The sequence below is a fragment of the Podarcis muralis genome, chromosome 5 (genome assembly GCF_964188315.1).
Source record: "Podarcis muralis chromosome 5, rPodMur119.hap1.1, whole genome shotgun sequence".
NCBI lineage: Eukaryota > Metazoa > Chordata > Lepidosauria > Squamata > Lacertidae > Podarcis > Podarcis muralis.
In genome coordinates, this window is record NC_135659.1 from 39,173,401 (window position 1) to 39,194,610 (window position 21,210).

At 42.3% G+C, this 21,210-nt stretch overlaps 1 protein-coding gene and 1 non-coding gene across 14 annotated transcripts in view; one reads left to right on the forward strand and one right to left on the reverse strand.

Annotated features, from left to right (window-relative positions):
• Window positions 1–11,224, reverse strand: part of LRRC7 (leucine rich repeat containing 7) — a 169,136-nt gene extending 157,912 nt beyond the window's left edge. For all 13 annotated transcript variants that reach the window (XR_003707175.2, XM_028733098.2, XM_028733111.2 and 10 more), the window contains exon 1: window positions 10,330–11,224. The gene's annotated coding sequence lies outside the window, so the exon portion shown is untranslated. The remainder of the gene's footprint in view (window positions 1–10,329) is intronic.
• Window positions 11,225–12,400: 1,176 nt separating this feature from the next.
• LOC114600007 (U6 spliceosomal RNA) lies at window positions 12,401–12,507 on the forward strand. The gene has a single exon (XR_003707419.1). It is a non-coding gene; the product is annotated as a U6 spliceosomal RNA (small nuclear RNA).
• Window positions 12,508–21,210: the final 8,703 nt, after the last annotated feature.

Genomic DNA, 21,210 nt, shown 5'->3' on the forward strand with positions numbered 1-21,210 from the left:
AAGAGAAAAGGAAAGAAAAAAGAAACCTCTTTTAGTACGTATTTAATTACAACATTAAAAGTTACTTGCCACCACCTCAACAATTTTAAATAAATTTGACTTCCATGTATGCCTAGTTATTGATTATAAAATATATCAACTGTGCATTCTAAGACCGTTTATGGGGAATTGTCTGTGCAGGGAAGTCCCATCACTTTACTTGTTCTACTTGGTTAAAGCTTTGAGGAAACCAGGAAAGCTTACATTTTGATTCTTTCTTATGAATTCGTGTTGGAATTCTATCAATCAGGCTAAGCTATATGTAATGTTAAGTGGCATGTGTCTTTCCTCTGTTGTTTTCTTTTCTTACAAAGCGCAACAGTGGAGGCTGCAACTGCAATGAAAGTTCAGCCTGTGGTGTGGCGAAGGGAGCTTTTTCACCCTTTTCACAAATCGATTGGTTCTTTGCATATATCACCTTTTATGTATTTAAGACTTTTGCCACATTTTTGGAGCTGATAATAATTGTTAAGAAAGCTTCAATATGAATTAGCCTGATCCTCCATTCCCTTTCCTTTTTTATGAAGAAATCCTTCCGAGACCCCATATTTAAACTCTTCCCTGGTTTCCTTGCTGGCCTTAGTAGGACCAACTTGGCCAGTTAGCCCTGGTGATCATTTGATGTTTACTGACTGGGTCCCCCCCCCCCCATGACCCTGAATTTTTTAATTTTATTGACATTGATACTGCATTTATGTTGCATTTTATGCTGTTTTTAAGTCACATTTTAATCAATGTTTTATATTTGCTGTTAGCCGCCTTGAACGGAGTATAAATATTTATTATATTATTATATTATTATATTATTATATTATTATATTATTATATTATTATATTATTATTAAAGGTCCTGTTTACATTTTTAGATGAAAAGGCAACATAAATTGAGAGAAATCAGCCTTGAATGCTGCCTTTTATAGAAACAAGGAATTCACAAAGAATGGACACACAAAACAGAAAACTGTGATGGTAAACATGCAATATCTTATGACAAACTGTGACAGATTGGAACATTAGAACTATAGGCACATCTCTGTCTTCTAGTGGACAATTCCAGATATTGCCTTTCAGCAAGCTGCTTAAGGACCAATAAAGAGCATTTTGTCAAAAGAAAGGCATCCATTTACTTCACAGAGCTTTGAATTAAGCCATTAATCAGTCTATGTTTCCCATCTGTAAAGTGCGTTCCAGTAAGATTGTGCCATCAGCAGTGAGGCACGGGTTACAGCACCCTGTCTCCTTACTGACAGAATATGGAATTCTTAGTGCCCTGTCAAATGGTCATATTTCTTAAAAGGCTCAAACTGAGAGTTATAGCACTGGCATCCTTTCACTTGTTTCTTTTAAACTGCAAATCCTAACTCCAGCAGACATGGTTGGGATTGAGCTGTAAATCAGTATTTCAGACTACAGTGTTGCAGAATATAACAGGCAGCTTGCTAGTTCTTTATTCTACTCATTATTTACTTCTTCATAGTGGTTTCAGGGGAAATCGGCAAAAATTCATGGAAGGAGAATGAATGAAGGACAATCACCACGACACCGTATTTCACAAGCATGTGATAGCACATACTTAAATCCGTCCACAGAACATCACCACCAAATAATCCAGTCAAAGTAAGAAATGTAGAATGGAATGCTAGTGAATATCAAAGAATTTTGCTGATTTCAAAATATAAGTTATTACTGTGCACCAGTTTTAATATTCTGGAAAACAAAAGAACTCCAAAGAGTTTGGAGTCTATCAATGATTTTCAAAACTTCCATGAAGCTTGGCTGCCAAAGTACAGTACCAGTGAACATTATGCAGAGGATTCTGCACACTCAGGTCACATGGGATACTAGGCAAGTCTGTTGTGCTTCACCGTTTTCCTCTGTAAACGAAGAGTACACATTGTAAGGCACAGCAGATAGTGGTGGGGAATATCACTTTAGGGGAAGTTTAACAGCCATTTAACTCTTGCCACTGAGATACTGCCTAATAATCTTATAATAAACAACAATTCATACTTTTAGAGCCACTATACTATATGAGCTAAGAAACCATGTCCAAAATCTAAAGCACCATTTACACAAGAGTCCAAACGCTCTTTAAATAACATATTACGTATGTTGCAGGAACTTTCTCCTTTAGGATTTTTCTCCTCACCATATACCCCTGTCACAAGAATTATGTAATCTTTGTTGCAATTTAAATAATTTCTTTCAGGACCTTTCCTGAATATTTACAACGAGCAACCGTTTCCTCTATATGCCTGGGTGTCATCTAAGTATTTTTTATAACTTTCTTTTCTTTTCTCAAGGTTAACACTACTTATTACTTTCAGACTTTCTTTCAGTACTTATTTCTTTCAAGACATGATTTCTACACTATTTACCATGAGCACAACTTTCCTATGAAAGATTCATGGGATGCTTCAGCAATCCTGTTTCTGAATTGAGTCTTTCCTTACCACAGGTGTGTGGAGAGTGGAATTTTTCTTTACAAAATCAGATCCAGAGTTCTTTAGTGCTCCAACATCCAAATAGAGCTACTGCATTTGCAAGAAGTCCCCATTTCAGCCAATAAAACTGACTCATTAATGCAAATAACCATATATGTGGATCTGTGCTTCTATTGAAATGACTGATTGGTAACTGCTGCATGTTAATTAACTGCATTAGAACATAATGCTAAATCAAGGTTTACCACCAAGTTGGGGAACTTTTTTCTATGTAGGACATTGACCAACAGGAGAAGTTAGTTAGGAGTAGTTGCCGGCTGTGATGTCATTTACTTTTACAGAACCAAGTTTCCATGTAAAGCTGCTGTTTAGAAAGCAATGAGATTGCTACATTTGCACTGTAACAAATTAATGCATATATATACTTTGCCTCATGATGCTGTGAAAGACTGCTGACTAAAGATCTGAGAATCTACATGGTTTATTGCTTTTCAATTAAAAAGATAACATACAGAGTTAAACAGATTTAGAAAAACTGTAATAAAGAAGAACATCTTGTGTTATATCTAGAAAAGAAAAAAATGAAGGAAAATTCTAGATTTAAAAGGAACCCCCTTAACAGTTCCTTTGAAAGATAAGCCATAAAGCCTGGCTTTCCATGCCTGAATTATACCCGCTTTGCTCCTCCCCACTCCCACTGGAAGTGTTACATGATCCCAACAAGGGATCCTCACACAGCAAACAGACCTCTGTAGCAATGAATCCATACCGTACATTATATCCATTAAACAAAACCAAAAACCAAAAAAACTTCAGACAGGTTATACACATCCTGCACTATTGCTAATGTTCACTGGGTACACACACACAAAATCAAGAGGCTTGAGGGAACCCAAAGGCTTGCACAAATATAATAAATCTTTAGCAGGGGTGGGGGAATCCTAATGAGAAAAAAACTGAGTGGGCATAGAATGCTGATTGATTGTTGGGGATGGGGACAGAAAACTAAGTGGGAGGAGGAACTGAATGAAATATTGTGAAGTAGGACATGACTGAATGAACAGGAAAACTCCACATATATTACTGAAGGTCACCTTGTTACTGACTAATCAACAACTCCCAATCTGTCAGTATTACAACCTTTCTTTAGCTGGTGTTAGATGCCACTAAATGAAGGTTTCAAAGTAATGATCATTTAACTTTATACCACCAAAATACTACTAGTTCAATCAGAGATGAAACCAAGTACTACCTAGAATCTAGATCAACTGCCCTCAATCATGATGTCACTTGAGAGGGAACAAATGTCAGCTTGGCTTTCTGGCTAGCCATTATTTGTGATCATCAAGTTGAGAGATGGAGTATTCACTTACTTACACTGCACTTCTGAAAAGGTAAAATATAGAACTGTCTGCTGTTGTTTTGTAGGGGACCTTTACTGATTCTTACCACCTCGAAATCACATCACAAATGCAAGTACTGCAGAATGAATGTGTGTTGTGAAACTTCTGTGCACCAAAGAGCCATGACGCTTGTGGATTGATAGAGATCAGACTCTGACCAATCTCTCCATAAACTAGCATTCTTTTATTGGAAAATAACATGAAAAATCAATTTACTGTCAAAATCTGCATTCTTCTTCAATCACTGAGTTAGATAAGATCTAATCTGAAATATCTGAAAATGTGTTAATTTTATCTCTTGTCTGTATAGGGAAATGTGTTTTGGTCACTATAAACCGGCAGGCATGGCTCCCTTATTCAATGCCTTATTTTCTGTGAATGTGGAAATTTGCTGCATGGCTATTGCTTTGTCAGCCTTCTCCTCTCTGGAATGGGTAACGTGTTAGGAATCATTAGGAAAGGGACTGAAAATAAAACTGCCAATATCATAATGGCGCTATACAAATCTACGGTGAGACTGTACTTTGGGTTATGTGTACATTTCTGGTCGCCTCACCTAAAAAGATGTTATAGAGCTGGAAAAACTTCAAGGGACTTGCAGCAACTGTTCTATCAGGAAAGATATGACTGGGGGGGATTAGTTTAGACAAATGACAAGAGGTGAGAACATGGTAGAGATATACAAGATTATGCATGGAGTTGAGAAAATGGATAAGCTTTTAGCTTCCCCCACAATACTAAAACTTGGAACCATCCAATGAAGCTGAATATTGGAAGAGAAGCTTCAGGTCAGACAAAAGAAAGTACTTCCCCACACAGTGTATAATTAAAGTTTGGAACTCCAGCAAGATGAAAAGATGGCCAGACTTGGGTGGCTTTAAAACAGGATTAGTCAAAATCATGGAAGATAAAACTATCAGTGGCTACTAGCCACAATGGCTATGTTCTACCTTGACTGTCAGAAGCATTAAGTCTCTGAATACCAGTTGCTGAGAAACGTGCATGAGGAAGAGCACTGTTGCACTCAGGTCCTCCTTGCAGACTTCCCACAGAATTTGGTGAAAACAGGATGAGGGATTAGATGGGTCTTTTATCTGATCCGGTAGGGCTCTTATGTCCTCTCAAATTTATACAGATCTACCACATACTTCCTTTAAAGCAAGCACTCTAGTTTTTGTGGAAAAGAACTACAGTTTTAAAAAGCATGACTCTCCTCAATGTGCTTTCATCAAACTTTTTAAAAATAGAAGTGTGAAGTCATCTTAATCTAAAAGCTGCATTAAAATTCAGGAAAAATAGGTCAGCTTTCCCCCCCAAAGCAGGTATAATTCCATTCAGAACAAGCATTCTGTACAGTTAAGTTTGCTCACTGTAGTATATATTGTAGTGTTGTCATTTCTTTAAGAAGGTGCTGCTTTTGTGCTAAAAAAAATATCCACTGCAATATTTGATGAACAGAGAGAGAGGAGCGGGTGTTGTCATGGTAAGCCTGAATCTCTTGTTGAATCCTGGAATACAGTAAATTGATGCATAGAACCAACACCCATCTAACTTGCCAGCACAAGTTACTATGCTTTTTTCTACACTTAACACTAACAAAAAATTGTTAAATATAACTGTGATTCAAAGTGCATCCTTCCTTGCATTTCAACTGCCCACAACACTTTACCCTAGTAGAAACAAGAATAGAATTTTCTGTTGAGCTCTGTTTAGGTGAAAATGTCAGAGGCCAAGTACAAAGCCAGAAAATGTTACCATGGTGACATTATAAATACCCAAGATAGGTTTATTCTTATCTCCCTCATATCAGAAAGTTATGTTTTAACATGACTTTATAATATAAGTGGTCCAGAGTTATCAATGAGGCTCATTCTTCCAAAAGAGAAAAATCTGATTCAACTCACACCAATAGTAAAAGGAAACAAATCTTCTAAATCTCAAGGGGCTTGTGTTACACTTTGTTAGCTAGTGACCACTAGGAGAGCAAGCGTAAGAGGCATACCATTCATTCCTGTTGAATCAACCTAGCATTTGATCAGTGATTTCAACACATCTACACTGGAATCAGACCCAAAGAGTTGATTCCAACTTGAATTTCATGTGTTTTCCTGTCATATCAAGCACTGAGAGGTGTCCATTTAAGGCAGGGACTAACTTCCACCTTCACGTCTAATTAGAAAGACTAAAGAAGAAAGAAATGTATTTCCACAGAGAATGAAAGAAGAGGGTTAGGAGAAAAGACTTACAGGGCCCTATCCCTTTCAAAACTAAAACTTGTCCCGAGGGAGAGGAACAAGAAAGAAGTTGGGATATACATACAGATATATATGATGACACAGCAAGCTTTAACATAGATTTTAAAATATGTATAAAGTGAGTATTTTATAAAAAAGTTAAGAAAATCTAAACTTTGTTTTCTTGCAATAACTACAATTCCCGTATCTTTATCATGTGGTGGTGTTTTCATGCAGATTGCCTTCAAGCAAGATGCAACACCAGCCTGATTAACCACAATATTTAGGAACCCAACTACAGTTCAATGGTATGGGTATATAATGGACAGTCAACATGGTACCCTCCAAATGTTATTGGACCACAGCTCCCGTCACCCTGACCATAAGCCATGCTGAATGGGGTTGACAGGAGTTGGAGTAACAACTGAAGGGCACCACACTGGATATCTCTGGTCTATAAGCTAGCTATACAGATGACACATTACTACAAAACATGGTTGTGCTATCTTCAAGTCAAGGGAATCAGTTGAGGAATCATTTATTTGACCGCTAAACATTACACAGAAACTGTTCCTGTTTCTCTGGTCAAACAAATGGTGAAGATGTTGGTAGCATAGGGGGGAACAACAGATTTCCCAGAAGACTTGCAAGATTCAAGGCCTCAAGATTTTTTTTAAAGTGTTGCAAATGTTTAAATATTTTCATATTATCTTTCAAGGCGATAATAAATTTGAATGGAAGAACAATGGGCTCTATTCAATGTTCTGTTTGCTAGCGCAAGGACTCTTGGGTTTTAATGTTTTACAACAAAGAAATAAACTCCAACAACTGTGCTAGCAGAAACTCATTGTTTAACAGGTGTGCAATCTATTGTGCAATGAAGTTACCAGCAACCTGCTTATGAATTATCCTGTACAATAAAACATTTCACCAGTGAAACAACTATGTTGTTAAATAGCTTCAACTTGTAGAAACACAGGATACAACCCATTATTTCTTTCTTATCCAACATGGGTATGACTAAATTTCAAGAATTATTAAAATGAGTAGCTGCTGGAATTTGGAACTTAAGTTACATGGCCTTAGTAAGCCTTAATTAGAAACAAATACATGCTAATTACCAACATTTTCCCTAATTGAGGTACCATCTTCCATACTCTTTGTAGTGCACATTCATTCATTTTTTAATTTAGAAAAAATATTTCATGAGTTAAAAACTGTATTGAGAATCATTTCTTCTATTTTCAAAATTCAAGACTGAATGTGGATTATGTAGCAAAAATGGCGCCAACCATGCACAAGAGGGAGTGGGGAGGTCTGAGAGAATGTCAAGATTTATAAAGTCTTTATTTAAAAAATCCTAAGAGGTGGTAAAGCAAGCCCAAAGCAGCCTAATGAGAACTGAGCATGCCCAGTGTGCAGAATTCAACTAAACTTTACATAATGGCAGGCACACTGTGGGCGTTTAATGAATAGGCATGGCTAAGAAGGAACAGCAAAGTAAAGTTGGGTTACAGACATCTCTTTCACATAGATACCAAAAAAGGAAAGCCATTCTGAGTCACAACCATGGGGAAGAAGAGGGTGGAGGAAGCGGGCTCTTGGTGGGTTGAAATAGATGAGTATTTTAAATGTCTCTAGTCACACTGAACAAAGAATAGTACTGACATAAAATAGTATTGACATAAAATAACGCCAATTGAGTTTCCGTATTTTTAAAACTAAGAGAACTATGATGCCCACACATAATTGCAGAGCAATTTCCACTGAGGACAGTCTGAACTGTGTTAAAATCAATGCAATTCTAGCTATCAACCTTTCCATTTTGTAGCCACACCACACTCTTTTGGTGGCTCAAATGAGAAAGCCCCAATTGTGCTATTATCTGTAGACAATGAAAAAAGAGATTAGTGTTCTGGTGTGTGTGTGTGTGTGTTTCAATTGCCCCTGAAATTATGAGATCTAACAGTCTAATCCTCTTATCTGTTTATGTACCTAAAAATCTTCACAATATGTTGTGAAGCCATAAGGTTAGCCTGTCCTCTCCAGCACTCACACAAGCCTAAATCTTGCAGAAACGTAATATGCTGCAAGGGCCCAGCACCACAGGATGGCTCACACTGACCATGGACTAGCTTGGTGCTAAGGTACAACAGCCTCCAAGCGCCGTGGGCTCTGTTCGCTGCACTGCCATAGGGACACTGTGGGAAAGCAAGTGAAAGCAGTGGTGGTTGTCTCTGCCCACCCACCTTCTCTTTCCATGGACAGCACGGCACTAAAAACTGGAACCAGCAGGGCTGCCTAAAGAGAGTGTACAAACCAAAAAAGACTGCTAGCTCCATTCACTTGTTCATCTTCTCTCTCTCAGGGAGGACTGGGCCCTGTGGCACTGTCAACAGAGAAAGGTCTCCCCCAGCTAACTTGCCCTCTCTTGGGTCAGTGCAACTGTGTCCAATACCCACCACCGCTGCAACCAGAGGGAGAGTGTAGGTGTGCAACTGGACAGAGGCAACTGCTCATGAAAGGAGCAATAATTTCTGCCCCTGTCCTTCTGCTCGCTCACCTGTGCAGCAAGCAGTGATTGGATGTAGGGAGCCAGTACTCATTTCTGCACTGTCCAGCGTGGAGAGCAACCAAGAAGAGGCAGTAGCAACTTTCGCTGATTCACTTGTTCTGCGAAGCCCTGCTGTGTCCAATCATTCCCCATCATATCACTCCAATTGTTGCACCCAAAGAGAAAGAGAGTGAGGCAGAGCCTCCCAGAGTTTGAGAGAGGCCAGCTAAGCAACCAGTAGTAATGGTAACAACCCCTTGTGGCCATCACTTGCCTAGTCCTTCCTGCCATGCTCTTAAGATTGAGGGGAACGTAAGTGATTCCACAATCCTACAAGGAACAGCTTCTCCTCTTTTCCTTGCCTGTGGTCTCCTTTTACTTGCTTGCCCTCCATCTGCAGGCAGCATGGCAGAGAATATTGGGCCCAGCACAGCTTCCCAGAATGAATGAGCAGAAGCTGTCACTACTACCTTTACTTGGTAACCCTCTAGAATGCTGCTATGCTTGTGCCACCCAGAGAGAAAGTGCAGGTGAGTGGATGTGAATATGAGATGGCTGGTTCAATGCATGAGCAATTCACTCTTCTCCACTTGCATACCTCTCCTCTCCCTCTGGAAGCTATAGTGGCAGACATTAGGTAGCAACATGGGTCCCTTTCCACAGAGAGAAACTATGCCCTACCAGTCACATCTTCCTACTTGTTCACACCCTCTCCTGGCAAGATGGGGAGTATTGTACTTACAGCGTGGTGAGAGAAACACACACACACACACACACACACACACACACACACACACACACACCACAAAAGGGCCCTCCATAGCCTGCAACCATGCTGCAAATTTTCCATGCTGCAAATTTTCCTGTGCATAAATGCCAAGTGGGAGCTTCTGCTGCTCTAACCAGCAAACAGCTTCAGCCACCTTGATCCTGTCCCCCATACCACCCCGCCCCCTCCAAATCTACACGTCTTTTAAGCGGAGGTGGGGGGTGAAGGGGAATCACAAAGCTAGGTAGGAGGAGAATATAGCTTCTTTGCAGCTCTGCTTTCTCCCCTTAGCAACCACTGCATTTCAACCGATTACCACCAGCAGCAGCACCCTCGGGCGCTTCCATCACTCCATGGCTCACCCACCGCCCCCGAACCGCCATCCGCCCCCAAACGGAGGCAACACCCAGCAGCAATTTTTTTGGGAGGGGGTGGCGGGTGGGGGAACGAGGAAGAACGTGAAGCCACAAAGAGCTACCTCCTCCAGCTTGAATCCCGGCTTGCCCATGCAGGGAGCCGGAGCGTGCAGCGCTTGCACTGCTAACACGCCCCTACAGCAGGCAACCGTAGGAGCAGCAGCCCCTTCCCCAAGAAAAAGGACGCAGCCCCCTGCTCCAAACATGCACATTGCAGGGAGGGGAATCTGCCCATCAGCCTTTCCGCTGCCTGCAAATGATAACGGTGGCGACAGCGATTCCCATAAAGAAATCGAGAGGTTATGGGGTTTAAAGAAAAAAGTGAGAAGATAGGTTAAGGTAGAAGGATGGCGATTCCCCTCCCTTTTTTTTCTATTGCTCCCCCCCCCCCTTTACTAGACCACGATGCGGATACCCTTCAGGTGAGCATCTTGCATCTCCCACCCCACCCAGGTCTGGAGAACAGGTACCTTGTCAGCTGAAGTCTCTCCGCTTGCCAGTCCCCCAAGGCAACCACCCAAAAGGCAAGCTCTTCATCCAGTCAATCCTTTAGGACCGAGGCGGCGTGCGAAGAAAGGAGGGGGGAAAGGGGGGGTCCTGCCGGCGCCGCCACTACAGCCGCGGAGGCAGCGATGCAAATAAATCGGTGGGGATGGGGGGGGGCGCCTCGAACCAGCCCCCTTTCCCCGGCGCATCTGCCGGAGCGGCGCGCGGGAGCGAGACTCCACAAGGGCGCGCGCGCAGGAGGGCTGCCTCACATTGCCGCGGCTGGCCACGAGGAGCTCTCCGACTGCTCCTCCGCCGAGGAGAAAAGGGTCGGAGGGCAAAAACACACAAAAAGATAACCCGAGTGTGTGTGTGTGTGACTGTCAAGGCCGCCTCCTCAGCTTCAGGCGACGGCTTCGCTCCTTCCCTCCATTCACAGGTGTAATAATGGTTGCAGAGGAGAGAGGAGGAGGAGGGAAAGAAAGGGAAGCGGGAGGAGGGCTGGCGCTGCCCACATGTGGCCGAACCTCCTTGGCTGCCGGCGAAAAGCTCCCGAGGAGGAGGAGGAGGAGGAAGAAGAGGGCGCCCCTCACGTCCGACGGCGCCAACGGAGCGAAGCAAGAGAAACCGCCTGGCGCCCTCCCTCAGGGAAAGGAGCGACCCCTGGCCGAGAGGGCGGCAGCCTGGCGCTGTGCTGAGGGGTCTGCCCGCTCAAAACCCAACGCCCCGAGCGGAGGGGAAGGAGCCTCCGGCTTCAGCTTCGCCTCAGAGGCATGAAGCCGGCGCTCGCCCTCCAGAGCAGTAGAGGGAGGGGGAGGAGAGGCAACGGCCGCCCCCACAAGGCGCGCGCGTCAGCGCTCCTCGCTAACCACCGCTCCCCCCCCCCCCAAATCCCAGCCCCCTCTTCTCTCTCGCGCGCACGCGCTCCCCGCCCCGCCGAAAGAAGAAGTGGAGTGGGCGTGGTGGTGGAGGAGGAGGCCAGTGTACAAACGCCCCGCCCACCTGGCCCACGCTCTGCACGTGGCCGCCGTGGTCCCGCAGCCAAGGACACGCCCCTTCGAAAGGCTGCTTCACCTTTGCTCGTCTTCTCGCAGCGGCAGAAGCCACGCGCGGACCCTGGATGTGGGAGTAGCGCGCGCCTTCTCGCTAGTCTCACCCCAGTGGTCGAGGAGCGTGGTTTCTTGAGCGCCTACTGGAGACCCGCAGCCTCAGGTGCGGGGTCTCTCTGGCGCAAGCCACTGAGCAGCACTAGCAGCTGCTGGAGATGAAGAGCCGGCCTTACCATTGGCAAATTGAGGTAGCTGCTTCAGGCGGCAGATCCTGCTTCCCCACCCAGCGCTTCCACAGGAAAAGAGGCAGGGTGGGGATCCAGTACGCTCTCCTGCTGCTGCTGCTGCTGCTTTTCCTCACTTCTCAGGTGATGATGGGGAGGTACGTGCAGCAGTGCCAGTGTGTAATGGGCACCCCCTGCCCCTCAGTACCAGAGGAAAGAAGTGGCACCGGCTTCCAGTGGCAGGTCCACCATCACCAGAGAAGAAGTAGTGGCTTCTGGCTTCTCATTGCTTCTCTGGAAGGGGCAGGAGGCGTCCAGAGAAATCTGGCGTCACCCCATGGGTATGGTGGGTGGCAGAGGACATTGCAAATGAAGGCTGTGCGGTTTCTGAGGGTGTGGCAGGGTGATGATGCACCACACACTGCAAAATCCATGCTGCATGGCCTCTCCCCAAGTCCATATGCTCTCTCTACCTATTGAGGGTGCTTCTATCTGTTTTGCTGCCCCGCTTCCTGGGCTGCATGTGCATTACTGGCTTAAAATGCAGCTAGGTCATTATTTTTGTCCATTTGGATCAAGGCTGGTTTGAGGGGAAATCCACTATTTCGTAACATATGGATTGTGGCTAACATCGTGCGTACACCACTTCCCAAACCAGTGACGAGAGGACCCTGGATGCAGAGTAAACAGGAGTTTGCATAGAATCCTGCTCAATCACTGACCCTACTTTTGCCTTTTTTTCCTTCTTTTTTTTTGCAAAAAATGAAAAAAAATAGTGTGGGGTGCTTGCTTCGGCAGCACATATACTAAAATTGGAACAATACAGAGAAGGTTAGCATGGCCCCTGCGCAAGGATGACACACAAATTCGTGAAGCGCTACATTTTTATTTATTTTTTAAGTGTGGGCTGTGAGAGTCGCCATTCTTCTGGTCAGTCACTGGCGCGAGCTTAGCAAGAATGAGCAAGCGTGTGGGTGCCCTGAGCGGAAATCGTGGCCACTTTGTTCATCTCTCAGTGCTGCTACTGCCATGGTACCCAGAACTAAGCCATGGTTTTGCTTAGTTTTATACACAGACCTGGACAAGTGGTTAACCCAGAACGTTTCAGATGCCAGACTAAAACTTTTCTTTCAGGAGGCCTTTGCACCATGAATGTTGTTCTTAGGTTGCTGTTGTCTGATGTTTTAATCTGCAATATTTGTGTACTGTGTATCTGTTTTTTCTCTCTAAGCCACTTTGAGATACATTGGAAAAGGAAGTATAAATTCCTTAAAGAAATAAACAAACAATAACGTGCAACAGTTTTGCATTATCAATTGAAGCTGGTGTGTTTGTGTGTATATGCTGAATGGCTTCAGTGTAGGGACTTTGTAATATGTGAAGTGGCTCCCAGGATTTTTCAGAAGGGTTTTTAAGAAGTCATTTCTGAAATCTCTTTCCAGGAAAATTTTAGATACCGTACATCCACACCTGCAACATTTCTTATGTCTGCAATTGGAATTAAAAGGCCAGTTTGATAGGTGCATTTGCTGTTTTCATAAACATATTGCAGTTCCTCCCTTTCAAATTCCAGAAGCATCCCTGTTACCTAAAGGTAAAGGGACCCCTGACCGTTAAGTCCAGTTGCAGATGACTCTGGGGTTGCTGCTCTCATCTCACTTTACTGGCCGAGGGAGCTGGCGTTTGTCCGCAGACAGCTTCTGGGTCATGTGGCCAGCATGACGAAGCCGCTTCTGGAGAACCAGAGCAGTGCACGGAAATGCCATTTACCTTCCTGCCGAAGCGGTACTTCTTTATCTACTTGCACTTTGATGTGCTTTCGAACTGCTAGGTTGCCAGGAGCAGGGACCGAGCAACAGGAGCTCACCCCATCGTGGGGATTCGAACAGCCAACCTTATGATCAGCAAGCCCTAGGCTCTGTGATTTAGACCACAGCACCACCCGGTTCCATCCCTGTTACTTTGTGTTAATATTTGTAGACTGCATTCTCTCTGCATTATGTACTATACAAAATGTTGAGATGTGTACGCTGTTTTTGAAGAACCATCAGCCATATCCCTGTTCCTTTTTATTTTTAAAGACCCTGTGTGACTAGGGGTGTTATCATACATGGCATTAAAATACATTTGAGCTTTTCTCTCAGTCACACACACAAACACAGTTTTTATGTCATGTAAACGCTGATAAGGCAAGAGAGAATTTGGAAGAGCAATTGAGCAAATACAGACCCTAATGTAGTCCCTGGAGCCAACTTAAAAGAAAGCTGATTTAAACCGAAAAGTCCCCATGAGTTCATCCTGCTGTTTACCCCTTCTGTTCTTTGCTGTCCCACCTTATTTCCCCTTTTCCCCCTGCCCGTTTGCAATTTTGCACACATACTTGCTTCCATTGCCTTTCCAATCATCCAAGTAGAGCTATTCTTTCCTGCCTTCTTTTTATTTCCCCAAATTCTATCATTTTGCTGCCGTGTTTCTCCTTCCATTCTTCTTAATCCAACCCAAAAAGTATATCAACTTTGATGATTCAAGAGATGAACCCCCTTCGCATGTTTTAACCATTATTTTTTTCTCTGAAGTGAAGAATAACCACCGATCTCAACCAGAAACAGGGTTGTCAAATGACAATGTTAAGAAAAAAGCACTGATTGTGTTTTCTCAGAACTTTTATTGAAGACCAAAAAAGTAAACCCAGACTACATTCTTAGCAGTACACTGGCATTGGCTCTGATTCAGTGCCGGTTGTGTGATTGTCTGCCTTGTCTGATTCCCCATTATACATAGGATGAGGAGACTTACTGAAGGGGAAAGTCTTGCTGCAAGGACCATTTTATTCTGATGGGTGTTTTTTCAGTCAGAGCCTATGTTGGTTACATGAGTTTTTAAATAGACAAGGAATTCCATTAAACTCAGTGGAACTGGGTTTGGTTGTACACACACGTTATTATACCAGATGTGTCATGTCTGCTGTTTCCTTTTTCTTATCATTTGGTTATTTAAATGCATTTATAACCCTCTTCATACATATTTTTTTAAAAAAAATCTCTAAAGATGTAGTGTACAATATAAAAACAAACATAATCTTTAAAACAAAAATACAACAAAACTTTAATGAGATTTGGTACTTTATTTTTACTCATTTTTGGTTATAGGGGGGTGAGGACACTTGTAAGCTGCCTTGAGTAAGATTTATCATAGGTAGGTGATTATAAATGCTGAAATAAATAAATAGTATTTTCCCAGTTGCAAAATTTTGGCATTGGCATAGCAGAAGGAAATGTTGTTTTATCTCAAGAAGCTTGCTAGCTGTGGGGAAATATTTCCAGCCACGACTTGTAATCTAGAATGGTCCCCAAGGCTGAGGTGTTAGAACAGCTTTTCTAAAATAACAGAATTCACTAAATTCTACAGAGCAATGGTAGCTGTTTTATACTTATAGTTGTCGTTTACTGTGAAAGTCAGTAACTACTGTCCAGGAATCCTACTGAATAAGAGGAACTTTTGGTTTTATCCCATCCTTGAAAAACTTCAGTGCTGGTGCCAAGAGAGAGTTTGTCAGAAGGGAGAGAGAATTGGGAATTCAGTGTTTTAGAAGTGTCAGGGAGAAGATAACTTGCCTCAACTTTGCTTTTTCAAAATGCTGATGCCAGCTGTTTTAATGGTTTCTATAACCATTTCTGTAATGTCTGCCAGGGTATTGTGGACCCTGTAGATTTATTGCCTTTGGTATGAAGCACTTGCGGGTATTTTTAACAGGAAAATTAGCGCTCTTGGACACCGCTGCAGAAGACACTAAATTATATAGCAACGAAAAACAACTGGGGGGCTATGGATGCAATCCTCACTGGGGACATTGGGAGTATGATTCATAAACAAAAGTTCTTTATTTCTGTAACTCTGTGCAGTAAACACATGGGTCGGATAGTGGGGGTGAACCCCCCGGGTCTGCCTCCCCCCTCCCATGGTTCCCATTGCCCGTCTGAAGTGGGGAGCCTCATGCTCTCATGGAGGATCCCCACATGTTTTAGAATCCTGGAGAACTGGGATTATAAAATATATTGGGAACCACAAGCCCATGAACCCCCTACTTTAGGCAGTCATGCTCTATGGGAGGCAGAACCAGTGTACTCTTTGCTGTGCCTACCTCCCCACACCATGTGTTAACTCTACACTGTGGTGGCTAATCCTTGGCCTGCCATCCACATACAGTTCACAACATTGTTGTTATGGTCCCCCAATGCCCTCCAAAAAATTCATTTTTGAAAAATAGACTGCTGCTACTTGTCCCCTACTGTGATGGCATGAGTCCAAAATATGATCTGCAGCCCCCAAACATCTCCCTTAAAAATTGTAGTCATTGGAAGATAATAAATATATGTACTGATCACTCCTCCACATCCTCTGCTGTGCTTCGGTGCCGCCAGAAGGTTGTTGTGACAAGGCCCCCCTAAATGTATCCTTTTAAATCATTAAAATTGGCTACAGTACTTGTATGCTTCAGCCATACCCATTTTGACATGTAGCCCTTGGAGGGTCAGTCAAAAAATGTGAAGACACCCCTATTGTATGCCATTAAAGAACACATGAAGAGGGCTACATAACAGTATTAGGTTTTGAAACCTGCCTCCAGGGTAATTAATAATATCGGTGATGACCTGTTTTTCTACAGTTTCCAGAATAACATGTTTGCTGTCAATGGCTGTTTGTCTTCTGCCTCTGCTGTTGGGAGGTTGTATGCTTCCAAATGGCAGTTGCCAGAAACCCCAGGAAGTGAGAGTGCTGTTGTCCTCAGGTCCTGCTTGCGGATTTCCCATAGACAACTGGTTGTCCACTGGTAGAACAAGATGCCACCAGCCTGATCCAGCAGGTTCTTCTTATGTTCTCAACTTTGCATTAGAACTTCAAGGACGGCTTCACACATAGCATTTTATCTACACAGATAATTTCAGCAGATGGGGGAACATGCCATCTATTGTAGTTAGTGCTTGTTTCTTTTGCTACAAGTAGATGAATCACATTTTTTCAAATTCTAGAGTTGGAAGGGACATCAAAGTCATCTGGTCAAAACCCCTGCAATGCAGGATATCCTGCCCACAACCATCTCTGGGTGGGCTTGAACCACCAACCTTCTGGTCAACAGCCAAACACACTGACCCCTTGTGCCACCTGAGTGACAATCTCATGGATGCAGTGGCTTTATGTCAACATCAAAAATTATACTGGATTTCAGGCATGCTAATATACATGTGGTTCCCCAACCCTGCTTTTCCTTCACAAGTAATTTCTATGCAGGGGGAATGTATGGAGCAGTATTACACTCCCCGATTTAAAGAAACTGAAATATTTTTCTGAACGCCTGCAAAATACTTTGCGGAACTCTGTTCCAAAGTACTTCCACCACTGCTCAGATAAGGTTGTCAGAGCAACTTAAAAGAGATTATGGAGGCAGGAATGTTTATCCAATGTAGGGCTTTGTGTTCATATGTGAAGCTAACAAACACATTTGAGCCAGTAGCATTTTATGACACTAGTCAGTGTCATAAAAATACTTTGCGGAACTCTGTTCCAAAGTACTTCCACCACTGCTCAGATAAGGTTGTCAGAGCAACTTAAAAGAGATTATGGAGGCAGGAATGTTTATCCAATGTAGGGCTTTGTGTTCATATGTGAAGCTAACAAACACATTTGAGCCACTAGCATTTTATGACACTAGTCAGTGTTGTTAATTATTTGCATATATAAAAGCAGTTAGATGCATATATTGAAAATGGTGGATAAAATCACTCTTGAATGATTTTCATCAGTAAATTGAACTCGGTGGTGGAGTAATTTCAGTGATAACATTGGTGACGCTTAATACAGTCATACCTTGGTTCTCGAACAGAATGCGTTCCAGGAGTCCGTTTGACTCCCGAAACTGTTCGAAAACCAAGGTGCGGCTTCCTATTGGCTGCAGGAGTGTCCTGCAGCCAATTGGAAGCTGTGGAAGCCATGCTGGATGTTTGGCTTCTGAAAATCATTTGAAAACCGGAACACTTCCAGGTTTCGATTGTTTGGGAGCAGATTTGTTTGGGATCCAAGGCGTTTGAGATCCAAGGTGCGACTGTATATCTCTGTTATTTGCATGTTTTTATGCTGGAAACACAACCTGTTCCTTTTCACTTCTGTTTAAGGACACCTACAAAATCACTTAAAACAGATCAGTTACCACTCAACACCATTTAATTATCATGTCATACAAGATCACTTAACACAGATTAATTTCTCCTCAGTACCTTTTAATTACTGTGTCATACATCAGGATGGGCCCTTTCTGGCTTACCAGTAAATGTTTGTGAGAGGAATGGGAATTATAATACATTTCAGTGATGTTGAGCATAGAACAGAGAAGCAATTATGTTAATGGAGAACCTCAACAAACTGAAACAACACAAAGGTGTGCACTTAAGTATTTGGTATTTACTGGAGTATTTAGATGGATTTAAGCTGCATAATTTGCTCAAGGTTATACCTCAAATTCTTGAATGCTTATCTTAGATACAGATCAAATCTATTGTTTTGGGAATTCAACATGTTTAATCCAACTAGTTTACCTTTGTCAGCTCACGATCACCCACATAAACGCAGCAAAATATAATATGTCCTTCAGTAACTCCTAATTCTGCTAGTAGGTTTATATCAATTTGTACATTTTTCTTTCTTTTTTATTAAAGTAGTAGCAAAATCTGCCACTGACTTGAAATTTATTTCTAGATTCTGTAATACATAGTTATATGTTGTACAGATTTAGCCAAATACAAATACCCAATATGTATCTAGCATGCAGTGCCGGTTTCATTCCCAGCAGTGCACAGAGAATAACAATTCAGCTGCCCTGCTTCCTCCTTGCATTTCTGTCAAAGTAAGATCCTCACTGAGGACAAAAATACTTACTCTTTCCATTCCCATCTTTTGTGCTTGTTGCAACCTTGACAATAATTTTATTGTAAGCAGTGTCTGTTAAAAATGCCATCTGACTCTCACTAGCATGGTTGTAAATGTTTCATAACTTCTCAGATTGTTTGTTTTATTCTCCTGACAGCACAATACTCTGCATGCCCACTTGGAAGTAAGTCTAATTGAGTTCAATGGAACTTACTCCCAGGTAAGTGTGCACAGGATAGCAGGCTGAATATATTATTTTAATTGTCTTATCTGCTTTCTATCTAGTCTGTCTGCTTCATTATGTACTGTATTTATTTAACCCACTAGGCCCAATTCTGTTTATCTGCTATGTCATCACTTGTTGACTTGATAATCTACAGAACATAACACTTACAGGCCTGTTGATGGACATTTTTCTATTTTGCATTTCTGTAGCGAAATATGTCTCTTTGTGCATCCTAGGCTAAGCAGCAAAAAGCCAAAAGGTTTTCCCTTTTCTGTGTCACATTTAATATGATTTAGATTTTGTTATAGATCATTTTTAGAGTGCCCATCTGAACTAAAATATTTCAGGAAAATATGAGGACTTATTAATTTCTGAATGTAAACATTTATTTCTTGGACAATTCCAAGGACAGGCTAATTAACCCTTATGCTATCTTCTGTGTTGTCAATATATTTAAAATTCCTAGGACCCATGGGTTTCTCAAAAATAAGTCATGTTGAACAAATCTCATTTCTTTGATACAAGCTTGGTGGGTCAAGAATGCTGTGGATGTAGTGTACCTTGATTTCAGTAAGACTTTTGACGAAGTCCCCAGTGATATTCCTATAGCGAAGCTGGGAAAATGTGGACTGGATGTAACTGTTAGGTGGCTTTGTAGCTGACTGACTGACCCAACCCAAAAGTGCTCACTAATGGTTCCTCATCATCCTGGGGGAAAATGGCAAGTGGGGTGCTACAGGGTTCTGTCCTGGGCCTGTTGTTGTTCAGTGTGTTTATAAACAACTTGGATGACAGTATTGAGGGGATGCTCATCAAATTTGCAGATGACACCAAACTGGGAGGGATGGCCAGTGCTGCAGAAGACAGAATCAGGATTCAATATGACCTTAACAGATTGGAGTAGTGGGCCAAAACTAACAAAATGAATCTGAATAGGGACAAAGGATGGTTGTGTTTCAGTTCACAGAGTGTTTTGGGAAGCACAAATTAGGCAGGTTTGCCTTTAAATGCAAAGTAAATCAAATTTCTCTCCATCCCCACTTTTCATTGAAAAGAAACAAAGCAAACAAAATATCCCAAGAAAGAAACACACAACTGTGTGTAGTGTGAATTTTAGTTACCCATCTCAAAATGTAACAAGTCTTTCTTTTTCAAAGCTTTGTTAGCAGTCTTGCAACCTGCACTTCATCTAGCCTTCTTTCACATGTTCGTGTTCCGGCACATTTCCCAATTTCCCCTTGTGTCTTCTGTAACACTTTGCAGATTAATCCTAGAAATTGCACAACAGAAATGTATTGCCCTGTGTTTAAAACATACCCCATGAAAGAACACAGCGTATTCCTCCATTTTCACAGCAGTGTAATAATACTGGCTGCCGTGCGCATTGCTGCATATCCAACTGGATGTTCTGCTGAGCCTTGAGCACACCACAATTATGTTACAAATTGAACTAGCCTTTATTCATACATCACTGTATTTTTTATCATACATCACTTTATTTTGACAATTCTGTGGAAGAGGAAAGCATTATTTCCATTGTGAAAAGATATGAGCAACTTCAATATTGAATAAGCTATGGTGCATTGTCGTCTTGTGATTGTTATGCTTCCTTTGCTAGGTTGCTTGATTTCTTTGCTTTGCACTACAGAAAGGATGGGAAGACTGGGATATCCAGTCAAAATTAACTGACCCATTGAGGTTTTCACTTCTGTAAATACCAGCTCTGGGAAACAAGGAGCATTTTTCATTGCATCACGCACATGCAAGCACAACTGCTTGTGCCGACAGAAGTCATGTTCCTCTAAGAAAGACCCAAATTAACTTTGTGTTGGACGTGCTGTTGTGCCCTGTTGCCCAAATGGTATATGTGTAGTTAAATCCAGCCCATGATCTGCAATGATGAAATAGTTAACAGAAAAAATGGAGTATGCTAGTGCTGTTCTTACATACATGTAAGAACTGAGCAGAGCGACCTAAGCAGACCTATAGCTATAGGTCTATAGCTTTTAAAATACAATGGTACCTCGGGTTACATACGCTTCAGGTTACATACACTTCAGGTTACAGACTCCGCTAACCCAGAAATATTACCTCGGGTTAAGAACTTTGCTTCAGGATGAGAACAGAAATTGTGCTCTGGCAGCAGCGCAGTAGCAGGAGGCCCCATTAGCTAAAGTGGTGCTTCAGGTTAAGAACAGTTTCAGGTTAAGAACGGACCTCTGGAACAAATTAAGTACTTAACCCGGGGTACCACTGTACTGTGTTTTGTTACAGCCAGACCAACCTGTGCATCTGTGCAGAGGGGAAATCTGACAAGAACCACTACATATAAACTGTGTGGCTGTGTACACACTATACTTTTAAAGCACATTCTTTCCTTCAAAGAGTTATGGGAGCTGAAGTTTGTTCAAGGTTACTCGGAATTGTAACTCTGTGAGTGGCAAA